The sequence below is a fragment of the Mobula hypostoma genome, chromosome 14 (genome assembly GCF_963921235.1).
Source record: "Mobula hypostoma chromosome 14, sMobHyp1.1, whole genome shotgun sequence".
Taxonomy (NCBI): Eukaryota; Metazoa; Chordata; class Chondrichthyes; order Myliobatiformes; family Myliobatidae; genus Mobula; species Mobula hypostoma.
The window spans coordinates 47311846-47327519 of record NC_086110.1 but is presented as its reverse complement, the minus strand read 5'-3'; the positions used below and the strand labels follow the sequence as shown (position 1 = coordinate 47327519).

Sequence of the window (15674 nt, the reverse complement as noted above, 5' to 3'; positions counted from 1 at the left end):
ATAGTGCCCTGAGCTGCACATATTTCAGTGCAAGTAATTTCATTGGAAAGGTGGATAATAATGCCAAAGATAAGGTAGCTGGCTTACAAGCAGAGGCAATGTGTAGTGAGGAGGGACTTTGGATAGGGCAAAATTGCAGTCAATAGGTTGCAATGTAAAAGGCGGACAAAATCGAAAAGGGTGAATGCAGGATTGGAGGTGTTGTATTTGAATGTGCGCAGTGTATGAAATAAGGTAGATGAACTTGCAGCACAGTTGCAGGTAGGCATCCCTGGATCATGGCTGAAAGATGATTGTAGTTGGGAGCTTAATGTCCAAGAATAGACATTGTATCGAAAGAATAGGCAGGAAGGCAGAGGGGTCAGCGTTGCTCTTTCAGTAAAAAATGAGATCAAATCATTAGAAAGAGATGACATAGGGTTGGAAGGTGGTGAATCATTGTGGATAGAGCTAAGAAACTACAAGGGTAAAAAGACACTGATGGGAGTTGTATACAGACTCCCAAACAGTAATAAGGATGTGGTTTACAAGTTACAATAGGAGAAACAAAATGCATGCCAAAAGAACAATGTTACAATAGTCATGGGGAACTTCAATATGCAGGTAGATTGGGAAATTCAGTTTGGTGCTGGATTCCAGCAGGGGGATTTCTAGAGCGCCTACAGGATGGCTTTTTAGAGCAGCTTGTGGTTGAGCCCACTAAAAGATCAGCTATTCTGTATTGGGTACTATGCAATAAATCAGAATTGCTTAGAGAGCTTAAATTAAAGAAGCCTGAGGGGCAAATGATCATAATGTGGTCAAATGCCCCCTGAAATTTGAGAGAAAGTCAGTGGAGTAAAGGAAATTACAGATACATGAGAAAAGAGCTGGCCAAATTGATTGGAAGCAAAAATTAGCAGGAATATTGGCAGGAATGATGACAGAGCCACAATGGCTGGAATTTCTGGAAGCAACTCAGAGGGCACAGGATATATACCTCCCAAAGAGGAAGAAGCATTCTAAAGGAAAGATGACGCAACTGTGGCTAAGAGAAATCAAAGCCAAGGAGAGGGCATATAATAGAGCAAAAATTGTTGGGAAGTTAGAGGATTGAAAGCTTTCAAAAGCCATCAGAAGGCAACTAAAAAGGTCATTAAGAAGGTAAAGCTAGCCAATAATATTAAAGAGGATACCAAAAGTTTCTTCAGATACATAAAGTGTAAAAGAGAGGCAAGAGTAGAGATTGGACCACTGGGAAATGGTGCTGGAGAGGTAATAATGGGGGACAAGGAAATGGCGGACAAACAGTAAGTATTTTGCATCAGTCTTCACGGTGGAAGACACTAGCAGTATGGTGGAAGTTCCTGGTATCAGGGGTCATGAAGCGTATGAAGTTACCATAACTAGAGAGAAGTTTCTTGGGAAACTGAAAGGTCTGAAGGTAGATAAGTCAACTATACCAGATGGTGTAACCCCCAGAGTTCTGAAAGAGGTGGTTGAAGAGATCGTGGAGGCATTACTAATGAACTTTTATGAATCACTAGATTCTGGAATGGTTCCAGAAGACAGAAAATTTGTAAATGTCATTCCACTCTTCAAGAAGGGAGAGAGGCAGAAGAAAGGAAACTGTAGGCCAATTAGTCTGACCTCAGAGATTGGGAAAATGTTGAAGTCAATTATTAAGGATGAGGTCTCAGGGTACTTATAGGCACATGATAAAATAGCCATAGTCTGCATGGTTTCCTCAAGTGAAAATTTTGCCTGTTGGAATTCTTTGAAGAAATAACAAGCAGGATAGAGATAGGAGGATCGACTGATGTTGTGTACTTGGATTTTCAGAAGGCCTTTGACAAGATGCCACACATGAGGCTGCTTAACAACCTATGAGCCCATGATATTACACGACAGATTCTAGCATGGATAAAGCAGTGGCTGATTGGCAGAAGGCAAAGAGTGGGAATTAAGGGAGCCTGTTCTGGCTGGCTGCCGGTGACCAGTGGTGTTCCACAGGGGTCTGTGTTGGAACCGATTCTTTTTACATTATATGTCAATGATTTGGATGATGGAATTGATGACTTTGTTGCAAAGTTTTGTAGATGATATGAAGATAGGTGGAGGGGCAGATAGTTTTGAAGAAGTAGAGAGGCTACAGAAGGACATAGACAGAATAGGAGAATTGGCAAAGCAATGGCAGTTGGAATGCAGTGTCAGGATGTGTATGGTCATGCACTTCAGTGGATGAAATGAAAGTGTTGAATATTTTCTCATTGAAGGGAAAATACAAAAAAAACTGATGTGCAAAAGGGCTTGGGAGGATTCTCTAAAGGTTAATTTGCAGGTTGACTCTAGTCTATGGTGAGGAAGACAAATGCAATATTAGTAGTCATTTCAGGAGGACTAGAATATAAAAGCAAGGCTGTAATGTTGAGACTTTATAAAGCACTGGTGAGGCCTCACTTGTAGCATTGTGAGCTGTTTTTAGCCCTTTATCTTAGAAAGGATGTGCTGAAGCTGGAGAGGATTCAAAGGAGGTTGATGAAAATGATTCCAGGATAGAATGGCTTTATATGACTAGTGTTTGATGGCTCTGGGCCTGTATTCACTAGAATTCAGAAAAATGAGGGGTGACCTCATTGAAATCTATCGAATGGTGAAAGGCCTTGACAGAGTGGATCGGAGAGGATGTTTCCTATGGTGGGAGAGTCTAAGACCAGAGGACACAGCCTCAGAATAGAGGGGTGTCCTTTTAGAATGGAGATGAGGAGGAATTTCTTTAGCCAGAGAGTTTGGAATCTGTGGAATTCTTTGCCACAGGCCAAATCTGTATGTGCATTTAAGATAGAGGTTGATGGATTCTTGATTGGTCAGGGAATGAGGGATATGGGGAGAAGGCAGGAGATTGGGACTAGAGAGAAATGGATTAGCCATGATGAAATGGCAGAACAGACTCGATGGGCCAAATGGCCTAATTCTGCGCCTGTAAATTTTGGTTTTATGGTCTTTATTTCATGGTCTACAGCCCTCTCCTGTCAGATGCCTTGTTCTTCAGCCCCTGCCTTTCTCATACATCACTTCCCAGCTTCTCACAGTTATCCCTCCCCCTCCAGCTTCTTGCCTTCCCCCTCTCACCTGGATTCACCTATCAAATGCTGGCTCTTGCTCCTCCCCTTCCCCCTCCAGATTTTTTCTGGCTTTTGTTCTCTCCCCTTCCAGTCCCAATAAAGGGTCTGAGCCTGAAACATCAACTGTTCGTTTCTCTCCACAGAGGCTGCCCGACCTGCAGAGTTCCTCCAGTATTTTTTGTGTTAATAAAGTTTTCTAATGTCTTCCAAAGGGTGAAAGGCTCATGAGATTCTAAAGCTGATATATGCGTAGAAAAAGGGCCATTGATAAAGTACCCAGTGTTTACATTTACCAGAAAGGGAATGCTGCCAAAGTCCCAGAAAAAAATGAGGCAGCAGGGATATTGGATGGGATGAAAATTCATAAGGCATGGGGGCCAGAAAAGAGCATAAGACAAAGGAGCAGAATTAGGCCATTCAGCCCATCGAGTCTGCTCTGCCATTCCATCATGGCTGATCCCGGATCCCACTCAACCCTGTACACCTGCCTTCTCACCGTATCCTTTGATGCCCTGACAGATCAGAAAACTATCAATTTCCAACTTAAATATACCCATAGACTTGGCCTCCACTGCAGGCTGTGGCAGAGCATTTCACATAGTCACCACTCTTTGGCTAAAAAAATTCCTCCTTACTTCTGTTCTAAAAGGTTTCCCCTCAATTTAGAGGCTGTGCCCTCTAGTTCTGGATACCCCCACCAGAGGGAACATCCTCTCCACATCCACCCGATCTAATCCTTTTAACATTCAGTAGGTTTCAATGAGATCCCCAGGCATTATTCTAAATTCCAGTAAGTACAGGCCCAAAGCTGCCAAACATTCCTCATATGTTAACCCCTTCATTCTCAGAAACATCCTTGTGAACTTCCTCCAATGAAAATACAGTACATTCTTCCTGAGATATGGAGCTCAAAACTGTTGACAATATTCCAAGTGGAGCCTGACTAGTGTCTTATAAAGCTTCAGCATTATCTCCTTACTTTTATATTCTATTCCCCTTGAAATAAATGCCAACATTGCATTGACCTTCTTTACTCATAGACTCAGCTGTAAATTAACCTTCTGGGAGTCTTGCATAAGGACTCCTAAGTCCCTCTGCACCTCTGATGTTTGAACTTCCTCCCCTTTTAGATAATAGTCCGCATCATTGTTCCTTTTACCAAATTGCATTATCATACATTTCCCAACACTGTATTCCATCTGCCATTTTCCCCCCTTTCTTCCAATTTGTCTAAGCCCTGCTGCAATTGCAATGCTTCCTCAGCACTACCTGACGTTGCAAGGCTGGCAAAAAAACAGATTAAGTGTAATGAAGACAAGTGTAAATTGATGCATTTTAGGCAGGAAGAACAATGTATAATATAGGGAAAATAAGACATTTTTAAGGGGGTCACAGACACTGCAATGTGTGAGAGTGCATATAAATGTTTAAAGATAACAGAACAGATCGGTTCTGGAAAGTTGGTGCTGCGCTCGGTCACAACAGCCTCTCTGGATCCAAATAAAGGTGTAATTGTTCGTCCTTTACGTCTTTTTTACAGGGTTGCCTGTTGCAGCCTCCCAGGAGAGGAGACGCGAAAGCTGGTGAGGCACGGCAGGTGTCCATGCTGGGCTGAAGGCCAGTGTTCATTCAGTGGAAGACAAACTGGATTGCACCTGTCTACGGCTGCACTAGCTTGCGATGATTGGACTGCTGCGTGCTTGTTCTTGTAGAAATATGGCTCCTGGACAACATCCCATGCACCATCAATCCACAGAACATGAAACTCAGGGACTTTACTCATACAGGTTGAGCACCCCTTATCCGAAATACTTGGGGTTGGAAGGGTTTTGGATTTAGGAAGTTTTCAGATGTTGGAATATTTATATCTATAGAGTTACAAAATACACATGGACTAAGATGTTAACTGTCCTGTGCTATCACCAGTGGGATCATCAGTTGATCTGCCACCTGTCTTCAGGAGTTTCGGCCGCTTATGATGAAGACTCCCTCGAGGTGGTGGGCCAGCAGTGCTAAAGCACCACCTCCCACTGGTGAGCTTAAAAACTTGGCATCTGCCTCTATCAGAATTGTTGGTCACTTCCATCCGACAGATAGTCTACTCTTCAGGTGTCTATGCAACTACTGAAGGGTTTGCAAGATATGTATACGCTGTCTGACTACCTGCCCCTCTGGACACACTTGATCCACACCCATGCTGATCCTTTCTCTGCTGCCTAGCTACAGCCCTGCTGGTTGACTTGATCTCCCTTCTAGTGAAGCCAAGGTCACGCAGCCACTTCTGGAGAGTGAACGCAATAAACCCACGGCAGCCTACTTCGAATGGATAGCATGAGACCTTCCACCCTCTGTCTCTGCACGTTGATCTTAATTCTGCATACTTGGTTAACTTGCGCTCATGGGCTTCATCGATGTTGTCTTCCCAGGGGACTGTGAGTTCACCAATAACCACTTCTCTACTGCTGTCAGACCATACAATTATATCTGGATGCAATGTGGTGAAAGCTATTTGCTCCGGGAAACTGCCTTTCCCGTCCAGGTCGGCCTTGACACACCAATCATTGGCTGAAGAAAGTATGCTTGATCGTGAGCCTGCGCTGTACACCCTTGACTTGGAGCCTCCTTTCACAAATGATATGCGATGTTCTGTGCAGCATGGGGCATGAGATAAGTTGTGCTGCAGTACTCTCTGCTCAACCGCTTCTGTTACAACTTTGAGAACGTTGTTATGTCTCCAAGTGTACATGCCACTGGAAAGATTGACTCTGCATGCACTCAAGATATGTTGAAGTGTTCCCTTCTCGCCACAAGCAGCACGCCTGTCTGTCTTATCTTCACACCAGGTGCCGAGGTTGGCAGGTGTTGGGAGCAGATCGTATGCTGCTCTGCATAAAAAAGAAATGCGGAGCGGTTCCATCTGCCACAGAACATTCCAAGATAGATGTCGTTGTTCAACACTTTCCCACCGGGTCCAAGCCCCTTGTTTGGCCTGGCCAGCTGTTTTAGCTAACCTCTTCTCCTCTTCTACCTCTTGTATTTCTTGTGTTACAAGCTCATGGTACTCCTTACCTGTAGAAGATGACCACCACTTGTGGGTTGTCCATCCAAGTCCCTGGCGGCCTAGCTGGATAGCCCCAATCGTCTCCTTGTGCTTCAATCTGGACTCTGCCTCATCAACTGCTACACGAGCACCACTTCCTGCCTGATCTCACATCCGGCTGGGTGTTCTTGATGACAGAGTCTTTTGAGTCTCGAAGCATCAAGAATGATCTTACCTTGGCTACCCTGATCTCCTCAACAAGGGATTGCACTGGGATGGTAAGCTTTGTCTGGCTACTGTGGATTGCAACATTGGTGAGGCTGCTCGGTACTCCAAGCCACTTCTTCACATACTTGTTGATCTTCTGTTCCATTGCCTCAACATGGGACATTGCCACTTCATAGACAGTTAGGGGCCACATTATCCGTGGCATCAGTCCATACTGCAAGCACCACAACTTCAACTTGCCAGGCAAGCCACACTTGTCAACAGACATCAGACCTCTGCTGATCTGTTCTGCTGTCTCTTGAACCCTCTTGGTGTCTCTCAGCTCCTCTGTGTACCATCGCCCGAGGCTCTTAACTGGTTGGTCCTGAATGGATGGAATCTCCTCTCCACAAAGGGTGAAATGAAAGTCAACCAGCTTTCCTCTCCTAAGAACAAGGCTCCTTGACTTCTTGGTCTTGAACTTCATTCTTCCCCAATCCATTAGCTCCTCAAGTCTAGATAGTACATTTTCCACTGCCTCCGTGCTGGGACCCAAAAGGGTAAGATCATCCATGAACGCTCGTATTGGTGGTAACTCCTCTTCGCCATCAAGTGCGACACCTGGTCCCACTGATTCTACAGCCCTTACAATGACCTCCATGGCTAACACAAAAAGGATGGGTGAAATTGCACATCTCATTGGGATTCCAACATCCAAGCTCTGCCACCTAATTGTAAACTGCTGAGGGGAAAACTTCATCCGGAAATCGTTGTAGTACTGCATAACAAAGTTCCTCACCTTCGAAGGAATCCATAGGAATTCCATCGCAAACTCAATCAGGACATGGGGAACAGAACCATATGCATTTGCCAGATCAAGCCAAACTACAGCCAGATTTCTTCTCAACCTTTTTGACTCCTGGATGGTATGCCATATCATACTAGAATATTCAAGGCAGCCTGGGGAGCCTGGTATTCCTGCCTTCTGCACAGATGTATTTACTAATCCATTTTCAATCACAAATGAAGATATTCTTTCTGCCAGAATGCCAAACATAATCTTCCCCTCCACATTCAGGAGTGAAATTGGTCGGAACTGATTCAAAGTAGAAGGATTCTCTTCCTTCGGGATGTATACTCCTTCAGCCTCACTCCGTGACAAAGGAACAACACCTTGTCTCCACACCACCTTTAACAATCTCCACAAGTATTTCCTCAGCTGTTCACACTTCTTGAACACCCTATACGGCACTCCATTAGGTCCTGGCACTGAGCCTGACCTTGCCTTTCTGATGAACCGTTCGACTTCAGCCAGTTTGGGTTCTGACAGATCGAACTTCACTCCTGGCCTAGTAGGCTTCACAAGCCCTGAAATGTCAAGCAAAGGAGCCTCCTGCTGTTCGTTAGAGTAAGTGCTTGCTAGGTGATCCTCAAGTTCTTGTTGAGAGATGTTAAGCTGCCCGCTCTTACTTTGTTCAAACAGTTTCTTTGTGAACTCGTGAGGGTTCTCAAAGAACGACTTTCTTGCCTTCTCTCTCTCTTCTTTCTCCTTTTACGTTGTGACTCTGCACGACGGAGTGATGCTAACTTTATTCGAAAATGCTCTCGGAGATCAGCAAGCCCTGGCTTGTCACCCTCACTTGCTACCTTCCACCTCTGTCTCAACGATTTAAGCTCTCTCCTCAACCTACTAATCTCCTTCTGGAGCCTGCTTGGTTGCTGTGTAGGCTTTGTTTTCTTCAAATCAACCAAACCAAACCTGTACTTTCCAACATCGTAAATCATATCGCCCATCACTTCCAACTTTCTCTTTGATGTTTCCCTGAGAGTGTTCTCCAACATCATACTGATATCCTCATCAAATACATGCCAAGCCTTCTCACCTGCCATTGCTGGCCACTTGACCTTCCTCTTCTTCTCTACCTCCTCACCATCGCCATCATGCGAAGGATCTACCTGGGTACTGTGATCTGAAACCTGACCTGGGTTATCTCTCGTCTGACCTGGAGTATGCTGACGCTCTCCAGAGCGAATCGCTGTGGCTTGTGAATCAGTGGTTGAAAAGACCACATTATCTGTGCTTGGTAATGAGATACCTTGGAGATGAAATTATATAATGAGATACCTTGGAGATGAGACCCAAGTCCATACATTACAGTTTTTGTACAGCTAGTGTGAAACTCATGGACAGAACAGCCCGGTCAGAGCCAGCCTGCCGTGATCGAGCTGTGTTCTCCACAGACTGTCAGAGTTGAATGGTTGTACCCAACCACGTCTATTACCGGATTCCAGTGCTGCGATTGGCTCCACATTCGCCATTGATTTCAAATAGTCACCTGTTCCACCGCAGCTACAGGGGGTGGGGGGGTGGAGTAGTTTTATATATTTTTTGTTATATTAAAAACCTTCCAGTTTAAGATGCTGCTACCGAATGTGGGTGGCAGTTTACTTGTGGATCTCAAAGCAACAAATTCGACTTAAGTACTCTATTAATAATACTTTTGTATGGAGATTTGTGGTAAGAGATCACCACAAACAATGAAATGCTGAGCGAAGTTGAGTTGGGGGTCGAGGCATGCCAGTGCGAGACGGAATCGGAGCGAGGACGACGTACGTTCTAGGAGAAGAAGAAGTTGGAATGAGCGGAGTGGAGAAAAGTTGAAGCAGAGTTGTTTCGGAGCCCGTCCAACTAAACCTGGAGCGAGGTTTGATCCATCTAAGAACCGCGCCGATTTGGAAAAGTTGAGTAAGGGACAGAAGTGGCCCATAGTGCATCCCTGCAGCGGGGCACAGGTTCAAATGCCAGGGATGACCCGGTACTTGGACAACTTAATCACCAGGCCAGATGGACTGCAAAGGTGTGGTGTCGGGACCAGAAGTGAGGGTCCAGTCAGTCCTGCTCCATGACATATTACTCCGCTTTCCTTGGCGCTAAGACTGCGACCGCGAGTCTGCTCTGGATGCTGCACACTTTGTGACAATTTGCCCTGCTATATGACGAAATGAAACCGAAGCTAAGGGCGTACTCCTGCTGCTTCCGGATTCGGATTTATGGACTCAAATTGGTTTGGAATGCTGTTGCCTGCTTTTGTTGTTTGCATGGTTTGTGTTATTTTCCCCTTTTTCCCTGTGCATTGGGTGTTGGTCTTTTTTTTTAATTGGGTTCTTTCAGTTTCTTGCTTTGTGGCTGCCTGTAGGCAGACGAATCTCAAGGTTGTATAATTTATACATACTTTGAATTTAGTAATTTTGTGCAAGAATCAATTGCCTTCAATTTTCAATTTGTCTTGATAAATCTTTGCTTGTTGTATGATCAGTATAGCGTTATGGCACATGTTCACTTCAACGCTGACAAATCCAGATTTTCAATACATGATTGAGATCTTAATTGCTTTTCTATTTTACTATTAACATCTGTTCGTTACATAATTTTTGTCACTTCTCAGAATTATCTGTGGTGCACAAAGATCTACACATTGCCTGGGAAACTTCCCAGAACAAAGAATTTGTAGATGTTCTCCTTAGAGCAGAGAAATTTGAGAATAATATTTGTAGAAGTCCACAAAGTCATATTTGGCATGTCAACAAATACACTCCAAAACTTCTATGGTTGTACTGTGGAGAGCATTCTGACAGACTGCATCACTGTCTGGTATGGAGGGGCTACTGCACAGGACCGAAAGAAGCTGCAGGAGGTTGTAAATCTAGTCAGCTCCATCTTGGTAATAACCTACAAAGTACCCAGAGCATCTTTAGGGAGCAGTGTTTCAGAAAGGCAGTGTCCATTATTAAGGACCTCCAGCACACAGGACATGCCCTTTTCTCACTGTTACCGTCAGGTAGGAGATACAGAAGCCTGAAGGCACACACTCAGCGATTCAGGAACCGATTCTTCCCCTCTGCCATCTGATTCCTAAATGGACATTGAAGCTTTGGACACTACCTCACTTTTTAAAAAAATATACAGTATTTCTGTTTTTGCACATTTTTAAAATCTATTCAATATATGTAATTGATTTACTTGTTTATTATTTTTATTTTATTATTATTATTATTCTCTCTGCTAGATGATGTATTGCATTGAACTGCTGCTGCTAGGTTAACAAATTTCACGTCACATGCCGGTGATAATAAACCTGATTCTGATTCTAAACTATGACATTGTGGCCATTACAGAGACATGGCTGCTACTACAGTAGGAATGGCTGCTAGATGTTCCTGAGTTTAGATGTTTCAAGGGGGACTGGGAGGGAGGGAAAAGAGGTGGGGGAGTGGCATTGCTAATCAGGGACAACATCACAGCTGCAGAAAGGGAGGATGTCATGGAGGGATCATCTACTGACTCAGTATGGGTGGAGTCAGAAAAAGAAAGGGAGCAATCACTCTATTGGGAGTATTCTGTAGACACCTTAATAGCAACAGAGATACTGATCTCTGCTGCTATTAGCAACAGATGGGGGGTGGGGCAGATTTTCAAATGGTGCAAAAATAACAGGATTCTTGTCATGGGTAACTTCAACTTCCCTTAATATTGATTGGCGCCGCCTCAGGGCAAAAGGTTTAGATGGGGCAGAATTTGTAAGATGTGTACAAGAAGGATTCCTGACAAAATATATAGGCAGGTCAGTGAGAGAAGAGGCTATACTAGATCTGGTACTAGGCAATGAACCTGGTCAGGTGGCAAATCTTTCAGTGGTTGAGTAATTTGGAAACAGTGACTATGGATCCCTGACCTTTACCATCAGCTTGGACAGGAATAGGAGCAGACAGCATGGGAAAGTATTTAATTGGGGGAGGGTGTATAATAATGCTATTAGGCAGGAAGTTGGGAGCATAAACCGGGAAAGAATGTGCTTAGAGAAATACATAATGGAAATGTGGAAGTTGTTTAGGAGGTAGTGCATGGGGGTTCTGGATAGGTTTGCCCCTTTCTGGCGGAGAAAGGATGTTAGGGTGAAGTAATCATGGTTGACAAGACATGTGGAACACCAGGTCAAGAGGAAGAAAGAAGCTGACTTAAGGTTTAGGAAGCAAGGATCAGATAGGGCTTTTGAGAGTTACAAGGTAGCCAGAGAAGAACTTAGGAATGGATTTACAAGAGCTAGAAGGGGTATGGGAAGGTCTTGGCGAGTAGGATTGAAGAAAATCCCAAGGCAATCTACATGCATGTGAATAACACAAGGATGACTAGAATGAGGGTAGGATTGACCAGGGATAAAAGAGGGGGCATGTCTGGAGCTGGAGAAGGTAGGGGATGTCCTTAATGAATACTTGCCTTTAGTATTCACCAGTGAGAGGAACTTTAAAGAATGTGAGGTCATGGTAGAACAGGCTGATATGCTGGAGCACACTAACATTAAGAAAGAGCGTGTGCTGGAAGTTTTGAAAAACATTAAGATAGATAAGTCCCCGGGGCTGGTCAGGATATACCACGGGAAGCAAGTGAAGAGATTGCCTTTGTCCTCAATGGCTGCAGAAATAGTGTAAAGATTGGAGGGTGACAAATGTTATTCCTTTGTTCAGGAAAGGGAATAGGGATAATCCTGGGAATTATAGACCAGCAAGTCTTACATCAGGCAAAATATTGGAGAGAATTATTAAGAATTATAAAGCATAATCTGATTAGGGATAGTCAACATGGTTTTGTGAGGGGCGGGCAATTTGTGCCTCTTGAGCCTGATTGTATTGTTTGAGGATGTGATAAGACTTATCTCTGAAGGCGCAGCAATGGGTGTGGTGTATATGGTTCTGTAAGGCGTTCGACAAGGTTCTTCTTGACAGGTTCATTTAGAAAGTCAGGAAACATGGGATCCAGGGAAACTAGCTGCATGTTTTCAGAATTGGCTTGTCCACAGAAGACAGAGGGTGGTAGTAGATGGAGCACATTCTGTCTGGAGATCGGTGACCAGTGGTGTTCCACAGGGATCTGTTCTGGGACTCCTGCTCTTTGTGATTTTAATAAATGACTTGGACAAGGAAGTGGAAGGGTGTATTAGTAAATTTGCAGATGACCTAAAGGTTGGTGGTGTTATGAACAGTGATGAAAATTGTCCCTCGTTACAATGGGACATTGTTAGGTTGGAGAGCTGAGCTGAGACGTGGCAAATGGGGTTCGATAGGGAAAGTGTTAAGTGATGCAACTTAGAAGGTTGAATTTGAGGGCAGAGTACAAGGTTAATGGCAGGATTCTTAACATGTGGAGGAGCAGAGGAATCTTGGGGTCCATGTCCGTATAGCTCTCAAAGTTGCAGCTCAAGTTGATGGGTGGATGAGAAGGCATATGGTGTGTTGCCCTTCATTTGTCAGGTGACGTTGCAGCTCTATAAAACTCTAGTTACACCGCACTTAGAATGTTGTATTCAGTTCTAGTTTCCTCATTATAGGAACGATGTGGAAGCTCTAGAGAGGGTGTGGAGGAAATTTACCAGGATCCTGCCCGGATTAGAGAGCATGTCTTACAGGGATAGGTTAGGCAAGCTAAGGCTTTTCTCTTTGAAGTGAAGAAGAATGACAGGTGACTTGACATAGGTGTATAAGATTATAAGAAACATCCTTTTTCTAACATCCTTCCTAATACAGGAGGACAGGACTTTAAGGTGTTTGGAGAAAAGTATTGGGGGGGATGTCAAAGGTAGGTTTGTCACACAGAGAGTGTTAGGTACATGGAGCATGCTGATAAGGGTGGTGGTAGAGGCCAATACATTAGGGACATTCAAGAGACTCTTGGATATTAAGATGCATAGCAACATACGTACTTTCTGCATGCATTTGAAAGATTGGTCATGAAACATATCAACTCTTGCCTGAGGAGTGACCTAGATCCACTCCAGTTTGCCTGCTGTCACAACAGCTGTCAGTTAATTGGCTTTTCACTCAGTTCTGGAACATCTGGACAGTGAAGATACTCTTCAGTAAGGATGCTCTTCATTTACTCCTGTGCTCTGCATCCCCTTGCTTGGTAATGGAAAGGCTCAGAAAAAGGAGCAAATACAGCGCAATCCATCACCAGGAAAGTCCCCCTCACCATTGAGCACATCCACAAGGAGTTCTGGCAAAAGAAACCGGCATCCATCGTCAAGGGTCCCCACCATCTTACTCTCTTCTCGCTGTTGCAATCAGGAAGTATGGGAGCCTTAGGTCCCACACTGCCAGGTTCAGGAACAGTTATTACCCTTCAACCATCAGGTTCCTGAACTAGTGAGGATAACTTCTCTCACCTTGACACTGAACTTATTCCACAACATATGGACTCACTTTTAAGGACTCTATGACTCATGTTCTCAATATTATGTACTTGCACAGTTAGCCTTTTGCAGATGGGTCGTTTGTCCATTTTCATTTATGTGTATTTTTTCATTGATTCTATTGTATTTCTTTGTACCTACTGTGAATGCTCGCAGGGAAATTAATCTCAGGATGGTATATGGTGACCTATACATAGTTTGACAATGCATTTGAACTTTACATACCAGCTCACTTATTAATGTTATCAGCGTGACCAATACCTCTCTTAGATAGACACACCGATGAAAGAAAAATGGAGGAGGGAAGGTTTCGATTGATGTTAGAACAGGTTAAAAGGTCGGCACAACATAGTGGGCTGGAGGGCCTGTATAGTGTTCTCTATTCTAAGTATAAAGTATAAAGTAAAGTATTCTATGTTCCAAGTTCTAAAATAGAAAATGTACAAAGCAGACTCTCCCTAAAAGTACAGTGAATACAGGTTAATTAGTGCTTTTAAGAGAATTTGCTAAACATCTGAAGATAAAATATTTGTGATACTAAAAAAAGCATTAGCTCAAGAGTCGGATTGGTCCTCTCTATTGTATGATTCAATGACTAACTTAAGTAATATTGTAAACATACAGTATAGTAAATTGCTCATAGCAATATCGATATCATTGGGCAATGAATATAATATATATTCCATAAATATATACAGACAGTGGTTCTGAACATGCTCCATCAAAACTGATATCTTTGAAAATACATAATAATGACGAATCCTCAAATGTTCTAGTGATGGACTATTGGATGGTGGTAAACTGGTTACTCAGTGTATGTTTCCTGTAGCTAGTGCAGTGGTGGCAGATGAATACTCTTGGTTGAAAATACATGCTGTTTCACGTATAATGCATCTGTGGATATGAACTTCCCACTATTCAGGACGTTTACAGTGACAGGTGCAAAAAAGGGCCTGAAGGATCATTGGGGACCTGAGTCACCCCAACCACAAACTGTTCCAGCTGCTACCATCTGAAAAAGGGTTAAAAGCATTAAAGCCAGGACCAACAGGCTCCGGGACAGCTTCTTCCACCAAGCCATCTGACTGATTAATTCATGCTGACACAATTATATTTCTAAGCTATATTGACTATTCTGTTGTATGTACATACTATTTATTACAAATTACTATAATCTGTACATTGCACATCAGACAGAGATGTAACATGAAGATTTTTACACCTCACATATGTGAAAGGTGTAAGAAATAAAGTAATTCAATTCAATAATTGTGTGTGGGAGAAAATGAATGAATAGAGATTACACGTTTTGTCCGGCTTTGGGAAAAATACAGATGTTGCAAGTGATGCATAAACTAGAACAGAGAACAGTACAGCACAGGTAAGGGCGCTTCTGTGAAATATGACATTTGTTTAAACTAATTGCCCTCTGTATGTATATTATCCATATCCTTCCATCCTTGCATATTCGTGCATCTATCTATAGCCTCTTAAACTCCAGTATTGCATCTGTTTCTCCCTGGCAACCCATTCCAAGCACACAGTGGCTGCTATATAAAAACTTGTCTTATACATCGTCTTTGAACTTTCTCCCTCTCACCTTAAGTGCCTATACTCCAGTACTTGGACATATCTCCCTCTGCAACTGGATCCTTGACTTCCTCATCGGGAGACCACAGTCACTACAGATGGGTAATAACATCTTCTCGCTGACGATTAGCCCAGGCACACCTCAAGAATGCATGCTTAGCTCACAGCTCTCCTCCCTCCACACTCATGACTCTATGCCTATAAATGTATCGACGGCACCACTGCTGTAGGGTAGGCAGAACCTCAGATGGTGACGAGGAGGCATACAGGAATGAGATAAAATCAGCTGGTTGAGTGGTGTCCTGACAACAAGCTTGCACTCAACGTCAGCAAGACCAAAGAATTGGCTGTGGACTTCAGGAAGGGGAAGTCAGAACACACACCAGTCCTCATTTAAGAAATCAAAGATAAAGCTTAAAGATTAGCTTGTTATGTCACATGTACATCAAAACATACAGTGAAATGTGTTGCTTGTGTCAACAACCAACA

At 43.5% G+C, this 15674-nt stretch overlaps 1 protein-coding gene across 1 annotated transcript in view; it reads left to right on the top strand.

Moving 5' to 3' along the window:
• The window catches only part of chst6 (carbohydrate sulfotransferase 6), a 95982-nt gene extending 91315 nt beyond the window's left edge, over nucleotides 1-4667 (top strand). Inside the window, exon 4 of the mRNA XM_063067085.1 lies at nucleotides 4645-4667. The gene's annotated coding sequence lies outside the window, so the exon portion shown is untranslated. The remainder of the gene's footprint in view (nucleotides 1-4644) is intronic.
• Nucleotides 4668-15674: the final 11007 nt, after the last annotated feature.